General features: G+C 38.2%; 1 protein-coding gene across 2 annotated transcripts in view; it reads left to right on the forward strand.

Annotated features, from left to right (window-relative positions):
• rtf2 (replication termination factor 2) overlaps positions 1 to 14,002 on the forward strand; it is a 215,866-nt gene that overhangs the window by 54,584 nt on the left and 147,280 nt on the right. The window lies entirely within an intron of this gene.

Consider the following 14,002-nt stretch of genomic DNA (forward strand, 5'->3'; position numbering starts at 1 on the left):
GTTAGTAACAGATTATAACTGTCATGTTACTTATGTTTTAGTGCTAATGACTAACAGAAGAGATGCAGTCTGTACAGTTAATCAGCAGCTCTAGTCAGGATATGCTAAACTGAAGTAGTGAGTCTTCAGCCGGGATTTAAAAGCTGAGACCAAAGGGGCATCTCTTATAGTAGCAGGCACACCATTCTACAGTTTAGGAGCCCTGTAACTAAAAGCTTGACCTCCCACTGTTATTTTATTAATCTTTGAAATCGTAAGCAGAACAGGATCTTGAGATCTTAATGCGCGCTGTGGTTTGTAAGTCAGGATAAGTTCAGACAAGTAAGCAGGACCTTGGCCATTTAATGCTTTATATGTTTAAAAGGAGGATTTTGAAATCTGCCCTAAATTTAACCGGGGGTCAGTGTAAGGATTTAAGAACTGGAGTTATGTGTTCGTATTTTCTTGTTCTTGTAATAATTCTTGCAGGAGCATTTTGGATTAACTGGAGTCTGTATAAAGAACAGTTTGAACATCCAGTGAACACCGCATTGCAGTAGTCAATCCTACTAGAGATAAATGCATGAATTAATTTCTCAGAATACTGTTTATTTAGAAAGCGCCTTAATTTCCCAACATTTTTAAGATGGAAGAAACATGATTTTGACAACTTTATAATATACCCTTTAAATGACATGCTAGAGTCAAAGATAACTCGTAGATTGTGGGCTGATTTAGTAAAATTAAAGGTGATTACAAGCGAGTTAAAGTATGACAAAATATTGTTGTGATCAGTGTCATTCCCTCCAACAATTAACATCTCGTTTTATCTGTGTTTAAAGACAAGTAGTTCTCATCCATCCACTCCTTTAATTCACTAACACAACTAATTAAAGAAAACACTGGAGAAATTTAATTTGATCTAAATGAAAGGTATAACTGGGTGTCATCTGCATACGAGTGAAAATTAACATTATGTTTCCTAATGATGATAGATCCCAGTGGAAGCATGTAAACTGAAAACAGTAAAGGTCCAAATATTGAGCCCTGCGGGACACCATATCTCACTTCTATGTATAATGATGGAGTACTGTCAGCACATTTCTGTACATATTGGAATCGATAAATAAGAACTAAACCAAGCAAGCACAGTGTCTGTAAGCCCAACATCATTTTCTAGCCTGTGCAATAAAATAGAATGGTCAGTGGTGTCAAATGCTGCACTTATGTCTAACAACATAATTACAGTGGAGTTTCCTTCATCAGAGGATATCAGAATGTCGTTTACAACCCGCGTTAGTGCTGTTTCTGTACTATGACCAGTGTGGAAACCAGACTGGAATTTCTCAAATTGTAATGCGTAAGGTGTGACTGAAGCTGATTGGCGACTACTTTTTTTTAGTATTTTAGAGAGAAAGGGTAAATTTGTAATAGGCCTATAATTATTTAGTATGTGTGGGTTTAGGTCTGACTTTTTAAGTAATGGATTAATGACTGACACTTTTAGTGCATCAGGTACTGTGCCATGCAATAATGAACTATTGATAATGTTTAGAATAGGCGCTGCAAGAACATCCATTGCACTTTTTTCTAGTTTTGTTGGCACTGGATCTAGGGAACAAGTAGTGGGTTTCATTTTTGAAATTAAAGTTAAGACGACCTTGCTCAGTTACAGGATTAAATGACTAAAGTGCTGAATGCAATGTGAGGCAGGGTCTGCTAAGCTAGTATGTGATGCTGAGATCTGGGATCTTATATTTTTAATTTTCTCATTGAAGAAGTTTATAAAGTCTGTACTGCTAATGTCTGTTGGTATTTTGCACTGTAGATCTGAATTCCCATTTGTTAATTTAACAACTGTTCTAAACCGTACCCGAGGATTTTTATTATTGCTATCTATTATTGTAGAATAGTATTCTGAGCGAGCTTTAAAGAGAGGTTTTTTATATTTTTTTAACACTCTCTGTCCATGCAATTTGAAAGACATGCATCTTTGTTGTTCTCCATCTGCTCTCCAATTTTCAAAACTCTAATTTAAGAGCTCGAGTATTTTCATTAAACCAGGGAGAGTTTCTATGTGCTTTGATCACTTTTGTTTTAAGGGGAACCACTGTGTCCAGATCATCTCTCAAGGTCACATTATAATGTGATGTTAGCTAAATCTAAATTGTTTTCCACATTTACATTTGATGTTAACTGATCTAAATGGTTTTCCACAATTACACTCGACTTACTCAAAGTATCTATAAATTTTGAAGCAGAATTACAATCTAGATGTCGCACTGTCTTTGTTTTAATCTGTGAGTGCGTTGGCAAGGGCAGGACTAAATCAAATGTAATTAAGTAGTGATTGGAAATAACTTCATTTAATGGAGTAATATTTAAATTTTGAATTTCAACTTTGGAAGTTATAATTAAATCTGATGTGTGGTTATGATTGCCAAAGGTCCAACTCATACTCTGAGAAAATCCTACTGAATTTAATAAATAAGTAATATAAAACATTTGCTAAAAGTGTCAGTTTCCACATCAATGTTTACATTAAAATCCCCCATAAGTACTATGTGATCATAATTTATAGCCAAATCAGATAAAAGGTTGCTAAATTCAGTCATGAACAATGAGTATGGCCCTGGTGGTCTGTAGACTAACACTATAATTGTGTTGGAATCTGTTTTAATACTTAAAATGAATGCCTCAAAGGATGTGAAGTTGCCTAAATTTTTAGACGTGATTTTATTTTTAGACGTGATTTGCATTTTGTTACAATGAATTATTCCAAGGCCTCTTCCTTGACCAGAATCTCTACATTTATGAAGGAACAAGTGTCCATCTGGTGACGCCTCAGCTAGGGGAACAGTATCACATTTAACTAAGCCAGATTTCAGTGAGAAGACACAGATCGGATTTTGTACTTAATATAATATCATTTACCAAAACAGCTTTACTGCCAAGAGAGCAAGTGTTCAAATAGCAGAATTTAAAACTGCATGCTTCTTTCAGAAATTTTTGTTTTAATTTGAAGTAAATTTCTATTTCAGATGCCCCTGATGGAGGGTGTGGTTTTATCCCTTGGTCTAATTATACACCTTATTTTTTGGTTATCAATTAATTTAAGGTTTGCATCAAGACTAAATTTACTGGATGCCCCACAACAGGTATTATGGGTAACAGCTTCAGGATAGTAACAGGTGGGATAAACAGCCTGTGATTTAAGATCACATGACTGCGGCCTGGATGGTGCTCTAATCAGTCAGCCATGCAGTTTTGCTGCCATATTTTGTGATAATACATACGATCCCCTCCAGTTAGGTTGAAGACCATCTCTTTTGAAAAATCCAGGCCTTTCCCAAAAATTATCCCAATTGTTCACAAACACTATGCTTTTGTTTGCACACCAGGTTTCTAGCCAGCAGTGAAGGAAATGCAATCTGCTATAAATCACATCCCCTCTGTATAATCTTGGCAAGGGGCCAGATACAACTAAATTCCGACATTTTCTTTTAGCTGTGGTGCATAGAGAGATGAAGTTCCTCTATAATACCTCAGATTGCTGTAAATAAATATCCTTAGTGACGACATGCAGCAATAAGTTAGATACAGTAATCCCTCCTCGATCGCGGGGGTTGTGTTCCAGAAGCCCTCGCGAAAGGTGAAAATCCGCAAAGTAAAAGCCATATGTTCATGTGGTTATTTTTATATATTTTAAGCCCTTATAAACTCTCCCACATTATTATAAACATTTCCCGCACAATTATACAGCATAATCCCTTTGTATTCTCTTAGATATTAGGTAAGATTCGTTGAAATTATGAATGTAAACACACTGTTTATATACAGTAAAACCTTAATATTATTTTAAAGATATCGAGCGTCTCCGATATCACATGTTACAGCCATTATGACAGACAGGCCACCAGCAATAAATACGTACAATGCAAGAAAAATTGTATACAGTAAAATGTGTGTACAGTGACACTAAACTATGTACATGTAATAAGTACTGTACGTAGAAAATTAATTATGGTTGCTCACCAACAATGACAGGACAGCTTCTCCGATAACGATGAGTTTAATTTCACTGCACAATAAAGGAGATCCTTACAGCTCTTCTAAAGGAACCTCTTCAGGCGATTGTGTAGCACCGCCGTTGTTCTTCTTCCGGCAGTCTTCAATCTAAATCCCTAAAGCAGATTCCATCCGGACTACCGCCTTATTACATCCACTTACAACTCGTTTTGCGCTCTGGTTAAAGGACACTGCGGCCGTAGGTCTTATATTCTTTTCCTTTCTTTTTTAAATAAAAAGAATCGTGGACTCATTGATGCCATAATGGCATCCTGCAGTGGTGTAGCTGTTCCCTTCCTTCAACATATCCAAAACTTTTACCTTTTCGGCAATTGTTAGCATCTTCCGTTGGTGCTTGGGCACGGCCACTGAAGCAGTAGCAGGAGCACGTTGATGCTGAATGAGCGAGACGAGACTTCCTGGTTAACGCAGCGGAATCGAATTCGGCGCTCCGTCACTGAGCCAGTCAGCACACAGGAACTTAACTGCGTGCTCTGATTGGGTAGCTTCTCAGCCATCTGCCAATAGTGTCCCTTGTATGAAATCAACTGGGCAAACCAACTGAGGAAGCATGTACCAGAAGTAAAAAGACCCATTGTCTGCAGAAACCCACGAAGCAGCGAAATATCTGCGTTATATATTTAGATATGCTTCCGTATAAAATCCGCGATAACATTAACTGCTGATTTAACATAGTTTGGAATTCTAACATTCCGCACTATGGAATCGCCAATTATGAGCACTTTCTTATTCTCAGTTTACACAGGCGCTCTTCTGAGTCCTGAGAATCTGTTCTGGGTCCGAATTGGTGACCTGGGTGCCAAGGGACTAAATTTTGACTTCTTAGACCCCCCGTCTTACTGTTACCCACTCGCCCTATGGCAGAATTGGTGCTGCTGACTTCGGCCGTGCACTGACTACAGTGGGACCTGGAGAGTCTGAACCCGAATCAGAAGTAGCCGAATTGTCTAAACAAACCGAGTCGATCCAGTTTTCAGTTTGCCTAATTGCTATCAGGTTCCTAATGCAGTCCTCCAATTCGTGTATTTTCCCCGACCAACTCTAAATTAACTAAACACTTTTGGCAGATGAAGCTGTCTACACTGTCAGTCGGAAAACCTGAACTGTACATGCTGCAGGACACGCAACATATAAACGTGCCCTCAATGGACAGAGAGAAGATAGAACTTGCATTTAGCTCCGATGTCATCTTCTCCGTTTTTGTAGTAACTTTGGTGCTTCTGCGTTTTCTGCATTCACCTGAATCACTAAGAGACTGTTGGCTTTAAGTTTCACCACCCACTGAGCGATCAACTTTGATTTCTCACTGCTGGTTATTTCTCCTGGTCAGCTGTCTGCTTTACTTCAGTTGAATTTATTCGGGTGTTTGCGAAGGGCTACGTGCCTGTGGGAGACGCAGCTGCTCTGTGCTTCCACTCGCTGCTACTCTGAAGAGGTGTGGCCTGAAAGAGAGAGAATGCACTGGGCAGGTGTCTGTTCACATCAGCGTTTTCTGCACATCTTTACGGAGATTTTCAGATTTGAGCTTTTTTTTTTTTGAAATACCCAGTCATTACTTTGGGGTAATTTTCCCATTCCTTACTGATTTTAAAGTTTTCCTCAAATTTTTAGATTGTTTCTTTTTACTGTAAATAATTATTTTTGAGCAGTAGTTCAACCAAATATATTGTTATAGTTATATGTCATACTGATGTCAATCTTCACAATGCCCTCCATAACGTTTGAGACAGACACATTTTTCCTTCATTTACCCCTATGCTCCACAGTTTAAAATTATAAATCAAACAATTTAGATGTGATTAAAGTGCATATTTCAGACTTTCATCTAAGTGTACATTTTATTCACACCATGTTGTAATTCACATTTCATACATGGTCCCCCCATTTCAGGGCAGAATATGTTTCATTGCTTCATTAGTGCAGGCATACAATACCTATCATAGGCTTGCTTCTACCCTTTGGAGGCTGTAGTTGCCATTGTTTAACATGAGGAAAAGTACTGTGTCAGTGAAAGTCAAAGAAACCATTATGAGGCTCAGAAACAATAGTAAAACAATTAGAGACATTGCAAAAACCTTAGGATTACCTTAATCTACTGTCATTGCAAAAGGGATGGGAGGCCAAAGAAGACACTTACTGCTGATTAACCCTTAACTACTCACGATGGTCTATTTTGTACACAAATCTTGGTTATTTTTGTCCAATGTTCTTCTACTTGAACCTACCAGCAGCAACTGCCATCTGTCCTCGGCTTGATTCACTACAAGTACAGTGTCGTAATGGTTTCCCTCCAGTGTGCCACCAGCTGGTTTAAAGAGTGGATGCACAGTTGCAAGTTCCATATGGGGCATTTGGTACACCGTGCAGGTACTTACGTAAGTATGACAGCAATGAGATGTTCTTCTTGTAATGACTTTGTAAAGAGCATTCAACAACTGAAATGAAATGTAATAAATGTACAAATCCTGCAGTGGATGAAAGTGTGACCGGTGACGAATGAGAACTTGAGAAGTAGATCAGGTTTATTTTCAGAAAATCCTAGACTGTGTCATACTATTCAGTAATATGGTTTTAAAATACATTTAAAAAGTACAATTTAAAATTATTGCAATATTTTTTTACTAGCCGACGACCCGCCATAGCATATGGCGGTGTAAGAATAGCAACAGAAAACGGTGACAAAGGAATTCAGAAATCAAGAAGAAATAAATACTTCTTGAAAGACGCAGTATGCATGTAGAATTTCCGGCCAAGCAGGATTACATGTGAAAAATAAATCGGGCTTTCCAAATTTACGTACTATGGCCATGGCATCCTGATAGTTTTGTTGCATGTATCTTGGACTTTCTGGAAATGTGGGCGGTAATAATGATCATTTTGCCTACACGTACGTTATTTTCAGTGTTTGCTTGCAGTGTGTCTGATAGGCCTTTGTATTGTTCCACGCGCAGATCTTGTTGATGTAATCTGAGATAGCTGAGATGCGCGCCCTCTGTTTTAACATACGCATCTACGACGAACTGTTGGAATAGTTTGCCGCTGGAGTGCAAAATACTAAATGTATTCCTCATTGCTAATCTTTACACGTAAAATTGGCATTGAGTAAGCCTTATTCGCTTGGCGCTTCTATTATTGGGAACATGTTGTAAATCTTTGTGCCAACCAATGTCTCTGTAAGGGAATAAAAGTGGGTAATAAAAGTGGGTAAACCATAGGATCGCAATTCATATTGAGCGTGGAAATCTGTTTACAGGAGTTGCCTATGGGATAGATGCAAATGTCCCTTTCGGCAGGCTTTTCGCCATCTTCATTCGACGAAAATCTCTGCAATGTCGGGGCATTGTATAGTCGTAAATCCTGCCTAGGGTTTTCCTTGAAAACCATTCGTACAGATGCTGTTGGATTGGACTGAGTGATTTCATGCATGTGTTTGTATGATTTAGCAAAGGGGTTGATGGTTCTGAGCATGGAATCTAGCTGGAGAAGTACATTTTCGCTAGCATGCAGAGTTTGCTTTATTTTGTAAGCATACTTAAGTAGCTTGCGCTGTGTCAAAATCATACAACTGTCCATATCCTGGAGAGGTAGAAGTGTTAGCGTATAGTGGAGAGATTTGGTGATAAATTTGCCTGTGTATTGTAAAACAGTATGGTCCGTGGCCAGGAGGTTGAGTTATCTGTGCACCCATGGAAGCAAACGCTAGAGAAGAGTTGTATTGCCAAATGTGTTCATGATACTTTTTAGCTTCTGATGTTTGCTGTGTAAGATGCAGTTGTAAAGACACAAGTGGCTCCCGCAAAGGTGGTAAAGCTACTTTATCATTGTGGCAGCACCTCGAGTACTTGTTGGATTTATTACGCTCAGCAGGCCAGTATAGTGCATGACATTGAAGAGGACGAATAGGAATTGAGAAATGCCTTGTCGGCTGCATGTGGGTGGGACCGGTTTTGAAGTGGAAGCAGGACGAACCAGAAGAGATATATATACTGTATATATAACAGATATTACAACCTCACAGCGTGCATATAAATAGCCACTTTAACACTGGTGTATAAAGTACAACACAGAAATACTTATGAGATGAGAAATGGTGTGAGTATTTAAGGGTTAAAGAAGAATCCTCACTGTGGTAAAGAAAGAGTCCCAAATGCCTCTCTGACGGATCAAAAACAGTCTTCAGAAGGCTGACATGTATGTAACATCTGTTAAGCGTGGCGGTGGATATTATGGCTTAGGTATGGTATGGCTGCCACAGGTACTGGCACACTTATCTTATTGATGTTGTAACTGCTGGTGGCAGTTACACAATGAATTCTGAGGTGTATAGAAACTTATTATATGCTCAAGTTCCAGTAAATTCATTCAAACTCATTGGACAGCGCTTCACCCAACAACAAGATAATGATCCCAAACATGCTACTAAAATAACACAGGAGTTTTTTTCAAAACTAAAAAATGGAAAATTCTTCAATAATAACAATTCTTTACATTTATATAGCGCTTTTCTCACTACTCAAAGCGCTCTCCACACAGGGAAGACCCGGGAAGCGAACCCACAATCTCCTTACTGCAAAGCAACAGCACTACCACTGCGCCACCTGTGAGGATGGCCAAGCCTGTCACCTGATTTAAATTCTGTTGAACATGCCTTCCATATGCTGAAGAGAAAATGTAAGGATCCAATAACAAACTGGAGCTGAAAGTGGATGCATTAGAGCATAACCTGAAAAGATACTCCGCACTTGATAATGTCTATGAATCACAGACTCCACGCACTCACTGCATGCAAGTGAGATGCAATAAATTACTAAATGTGATTGTTATAAGATATATACCATTGCTATGTTCCGAACATTGTGATTCCCTGAAATGGCGGGACCATTTATAAAAAATTGTAATTTTTACATGGTTGTGACCATTATGTAGGCAAATAGCCATAAATTAAAATCTGCAATGTGCAGTTTATCCATATCTGAATTATTTGAGTTGTAATTTAGAACTGTGGAGCAGAGGGATACATCATGAAAATGTGTCTTTGTCTCCAATTTTATGGCAGGGACTGTATATATTATATACCAGGGCTAAGACCCATGCATGTGGTGGGGGTATTGACTAGATTTTGGAATGAAACATAGCCTACAATTTTCCTCTGTGCAGATGGGAAATCAGTACAAAGTTTGACAAAGATGAGCTTAATTGTGTGAATTTGCATACTGGACAATATGCATTCAGCTTTGTATTTTTGATTGCAATTGTGGGTTTTGAACTCTGTCAAATCCATTTACCCTCCTAATAAAACTGCATAAAACACCTATCTTTCCCCCACAGTATTGTGTAGAGGGTGCTCACACCATAATCTCACTGGATACTTGATATATTTCCTTGTCAACCTAATACACTTCAGTCAAAAGTGTACTGGGCAGATAAGTCTTTACTGCAGCCCAAACATTGTTATCAGAAATAAAGCAAGCTCATAGCCTGGATGTTTTGCTTTGGAAGTTGCACTTGATTGTTTAGAGAAATAAAGGAGGACTCTCTTGTTGTGTGTGGGTGAGGAAATTCCTCACAATTCTGAAATCTCACAGCAGGATTGCAAAGTCAGCAAGTGATATGCTTTTGACTTTCAGATTTGTTGCCTCTAAATACTTCTTAGGACAGACAAACAGCAGTCAAAGTCCTAACATCCAATTCACTGTTACGTACTCCAGCCAACTGTATGGTATACAAATCAGGGCTAGAGTATTCTGATACCTGAATGAGTCATACTTTCTGGAAAAACTACAGAGAGAGAGAGAGAACACCCTTTATGGATAGGTCTGATTAGACACTTAGCAGGTAACACTGTGTATAGAGATCAGTGATCATGTATTATATTTTTTCAATAATCTGCAGTATACAAGATCCAGCTCTTTCCACATATTAAGAGCAAATTTCTATTATAGTTAACATATATCTATTAACCTAATACTTATCATCTTACTGCCATTGTACAAGGTCACTGTCCTAGGAGGGGTAAATTAAAAGCTATGAGGTGGAAATTGTTAATCTTTTGGTGTGGAAATAAAACAAACATGCAGGATTGGTATGTTTTATTTTTAAGTACAGTATATTAAAATATTAAGTCAATTTTTTATAAAATATTAAGTCAATTTTTTATACATAGAAAAATATAATTTGGATAAATTGTAAATTTAAGTTTGCAGTGCAAAGCCATAAATATTGCAAAAATATAATTCAATGTTAATATTCATTATTATTTTCCTAGTGGAATATCTATACCTTAATCTTGCAGTGAATTAAATTTACTTGTAATTATAGGTAAAACAAAATTTTAAAGTTACCAGTACAGTATTATTATGAGAGTTTCAACATTTCACATCTTATTGATGGTTGATCTTGGTTACACTTCTTTTTGTTTTTCCAATTGCAAATGACTTTCTTATTATTACACAGTGTCAGTAGTGGAATTTGAATCGCACTGCCTGCCATTTATTTTTGTCCTGATATCACTACTGGAGGGTCATTTTCTTCTGTAAAAAGTAATAAGAAAATATATTTTAATTGTGGAATTTTCCTTTTGAAGTTTTAAAACGCTAGTTTACAGATTTCCTGGGTTGGACCTTTTATTTTAAGTGTTTTATTGAATTTTGCATTCCTATGTACATGCAAATGCTAGTTATTTATTTGGTTAAAGTCATATCACCACAAGTAAAACTTAAGCCTAAAATATAAGGTAAAGTATTCCAGGAAATTAACTTATGATAAAGACATCATTAACGTTTCACACCTTACTCCTAACCAGTTAAAAGAGAGACAGATACAGTGGAACGTCGGGTCACAACTGTAATTCGTTCCAAAACTCTGGTCGCAACCCGATTTGTTTGTGACCTGAAGTAATGTCCCCCATAGGATTGTATGTAAATACAATTAATCTGTTCCAGACCGTACAAACTGTATGTACAGTGGAACCTAGGTTCACGAACGTTTTGGTACACGTACAAATCGGTTTATGACCAAAACGTTCGCCAAACTTTTGCCTCCGTTCACGACCATACACTTGGTATACGAACAAGCCAGTTTCCCTTTCGGTTTGTACATGTTCAGTCTCTCCCTGTGCATTTCTTGTGCAGCGAGCAAGAGAGAGAGCGCGTGACCCACACACACACACACACACAGAAGCAGCGCGAGAGAGAGAGCCGAGCACACACACAGGCAGCGCGAGAGAGAGAGACACACACACAGGCAACGCGAAAGAGAGCTGGACGCATAAGGTAGGAAGGCAGTTAAAGGAATGCACTGGGCTTGATTTTTGTTTTCACTTCTGTTTACAGCGATCGGTTCGTAGCGTGCATTGTTGCAATGTTACTTTTCTTGGTGGTTTATTAAATTACATTTTTTTCCCTGTGCGTAAAACTCATTAAAAAAGTGTTTTTAGTCAGCGGTTGGTAGCGCTATAGCGCGAACTATTGCAGTGTTAGTTTTCTGTGTTGTTCAAGATTTTCTCAGTGTTATTCAATGTTTCTACATTTAGTTTATTATTACGCTGTGCATTCTATGGTTTAATTAACTATATAATATAACTATAAAAAAATATATACCCTAAGTTCTTGTCTATAAGCCGCGGCTTATCTAAGGAAAAAAGTTGTGAAAATGAAAAAATAGAATATCGGCTTATACATAAATCCGGCTTATACAGTAATCCCTCCTCCATCGCAGGGGTTGCGTTCCAGAGCCACCCGTGAAATAAGAAAATCCGCGAAGTAGAAACCATATGTTTATATGGTTATTTTTATATTGTCATGCTTGGGTCACAGATTTGCGCAGAAACACAGGAGGTTGTAGAGAGACAGGAACGTTGTTCAAACACTGCAAACAAACATTTGTCTCTTTTTCAAAAGTTTAAACTGTGCTCCATGACAAGACAGAGATGACAGTTCTGTCTCACAATTAAAAGAATGCAAACATATCTTCCTCTTCAAAGGAGTGAAGCAAACAAATCAATATGTCTGTTTGGCTTTTAAGTATGCGAAGCACCGCGGCACAAAGCTGTTGAAGGCGGCAGCTCACACCCCCCTCCGTCAGGAGCAGGAAGAGAGAGAGAGAGAGACAGAGACAGAGTTTGTTTTTCAGTCAAAAATCAATACGTGCCCTTCGAGCTTTTAAGTATGCGAAGCACTGTGCAGCATGTCTTTTCAGGATTCCGCTTTACAAAAGATAGCAACGTGAAGATAATCTTTCAGCATTTTTAGACGACCGTCCGTATCGTCTAGGTGTGCAAACAGCCCCCCTGCTCAGTTCCCACACGTCAGGATCACAGATAGTCAGCGCAAGAGTGAGAGAAAAGTAAGCAATCTAGCTTCTCAGCCATCTGCCAATAGCATCCCTTGTATGAAATCAACTGGGCAAACCAACTGTGGAAGTATGTACCAGAAATTAAAAGACCCATTGTCCGCAGAAATCCGCGAACCATCAAAAAATCCGCGATATATATTTAAATATGCTTACATATAAAATCACAATTTAAATGACCGCTACGCGCGCGTGTTGACTCGGCGACGCCCAGAGCAGAAAGAACGCGCTCCGGCCGCTCCAACCGCGCCATGTGGGGAGTGAGAGAGACGCCAATATCTCACACTCTCTCCCCCCTTAAAGAAATTAAATGGGTGCGAGTGAGACCACTGACCTCCCTCCCTTCTATTAGTTATAGATTATAGTACGTTCGGCTTATCCATGAGTCCGGCTTATCTATGATACGATTTTATTTTAAAAATTCGTATGATTTTTGGTCTCCGGCTTATACATGAGTCCGGCTTATAGACAAGAACCTAGGGTATATATTTACATACAGTTTGTATGGTCTGGAACGGTTTAATTGTATTTACATACAATCCTATGGGGGAAATTGCTTCGGTTCACGACCAAATCGGTTTACGACCAGAGTTTTGGAACGAATTATGGTCGTGAACCGAGGTTCCACTGTAAATATATTTTTATATATTTTTTAAGTACAGAAATAGTTAATTATACCATAGAATGCACAGTGTAACAGTAAACTAAATATAAAAACATTGAATAACACTGAGAAAACCTTGAACTGAGAAAACTAACATTGCAAGAGTTCACGCTACAGTCTTACGAACCGCTCATTGCAAACAGTTTTAAGCACAGGGAAAAAAATGAACATTTGAAAAATCCGTAATTTATACAAAAACTAACCATAAACAACCAAGAAAACTAACCTTGCACGAGTCGAGTTCTGGCATGAAGGTAGTGAGCAGGAAGCTGGGTGGAGAGGAGATTACAGTTTTGAGGTAAAGTCCCTCTGCGCGATGCCCGTCTGACCGAGAAATTGTACTGTACAGGGAGAGACTGAGCACGTGTGTAAATCACCGGTGCGTATGAACCAAAAGGAAAACGAAATAGAGCACAAAGAGTTCACAGCGAATGCACAGGGAGAGACTGAACACATGTGGAAATCATTGCCGCGTATGAACCGGAAGGGAAACTGGCTTGTTTGTCACCCAAGTGTGTGGTCGTGAACAGATGCAAAAGTTCGGCAAACTTTTTGGTCGTAACCCGATTTGTACGTGTTCTGAGACATTCATGACCCGAGGTTCCACTGTATTAAAAACCCATTTTGAGAGAGTTCTACATGTCTATTAAAATTTAAAAAGATAACAAAACAGAGGCAAATTCCCAGTAAACTATTTTAGATACTGTTAATTAATTTTTGACAAATTATAAAGAATGTCCTTGTATGAAAATTTAGTGATAACAGATCATTGGTGATTTTGCTTTGTAGTTTTTTTTTTTTCTTTAATTTTTCATTTTCCCTGCCATTTACGTAAGACAGTAAGAATTAATGATTTTTAAAACATAAATAGATTTACGTGAATAAAGTAATTTACAGATTTGAATTAGACTTTTATGAGTA

The sequence above is a fragment of the Erpetoichthys calabaricus genome, chromosome 10 (genome assembly GCF_900747795.2).
Source record: "Erpetoichthys calabaricus chromosome 10, fErpCal1.3, whole genome shotgun sequence".
Taxonomy (NCBI): Eukaryota; Metazoa; Chordata; class Cladistia; order Polypteriformes; family Polypteridae; genus Erpetoichthys; species Erpetoichthys calabaricus.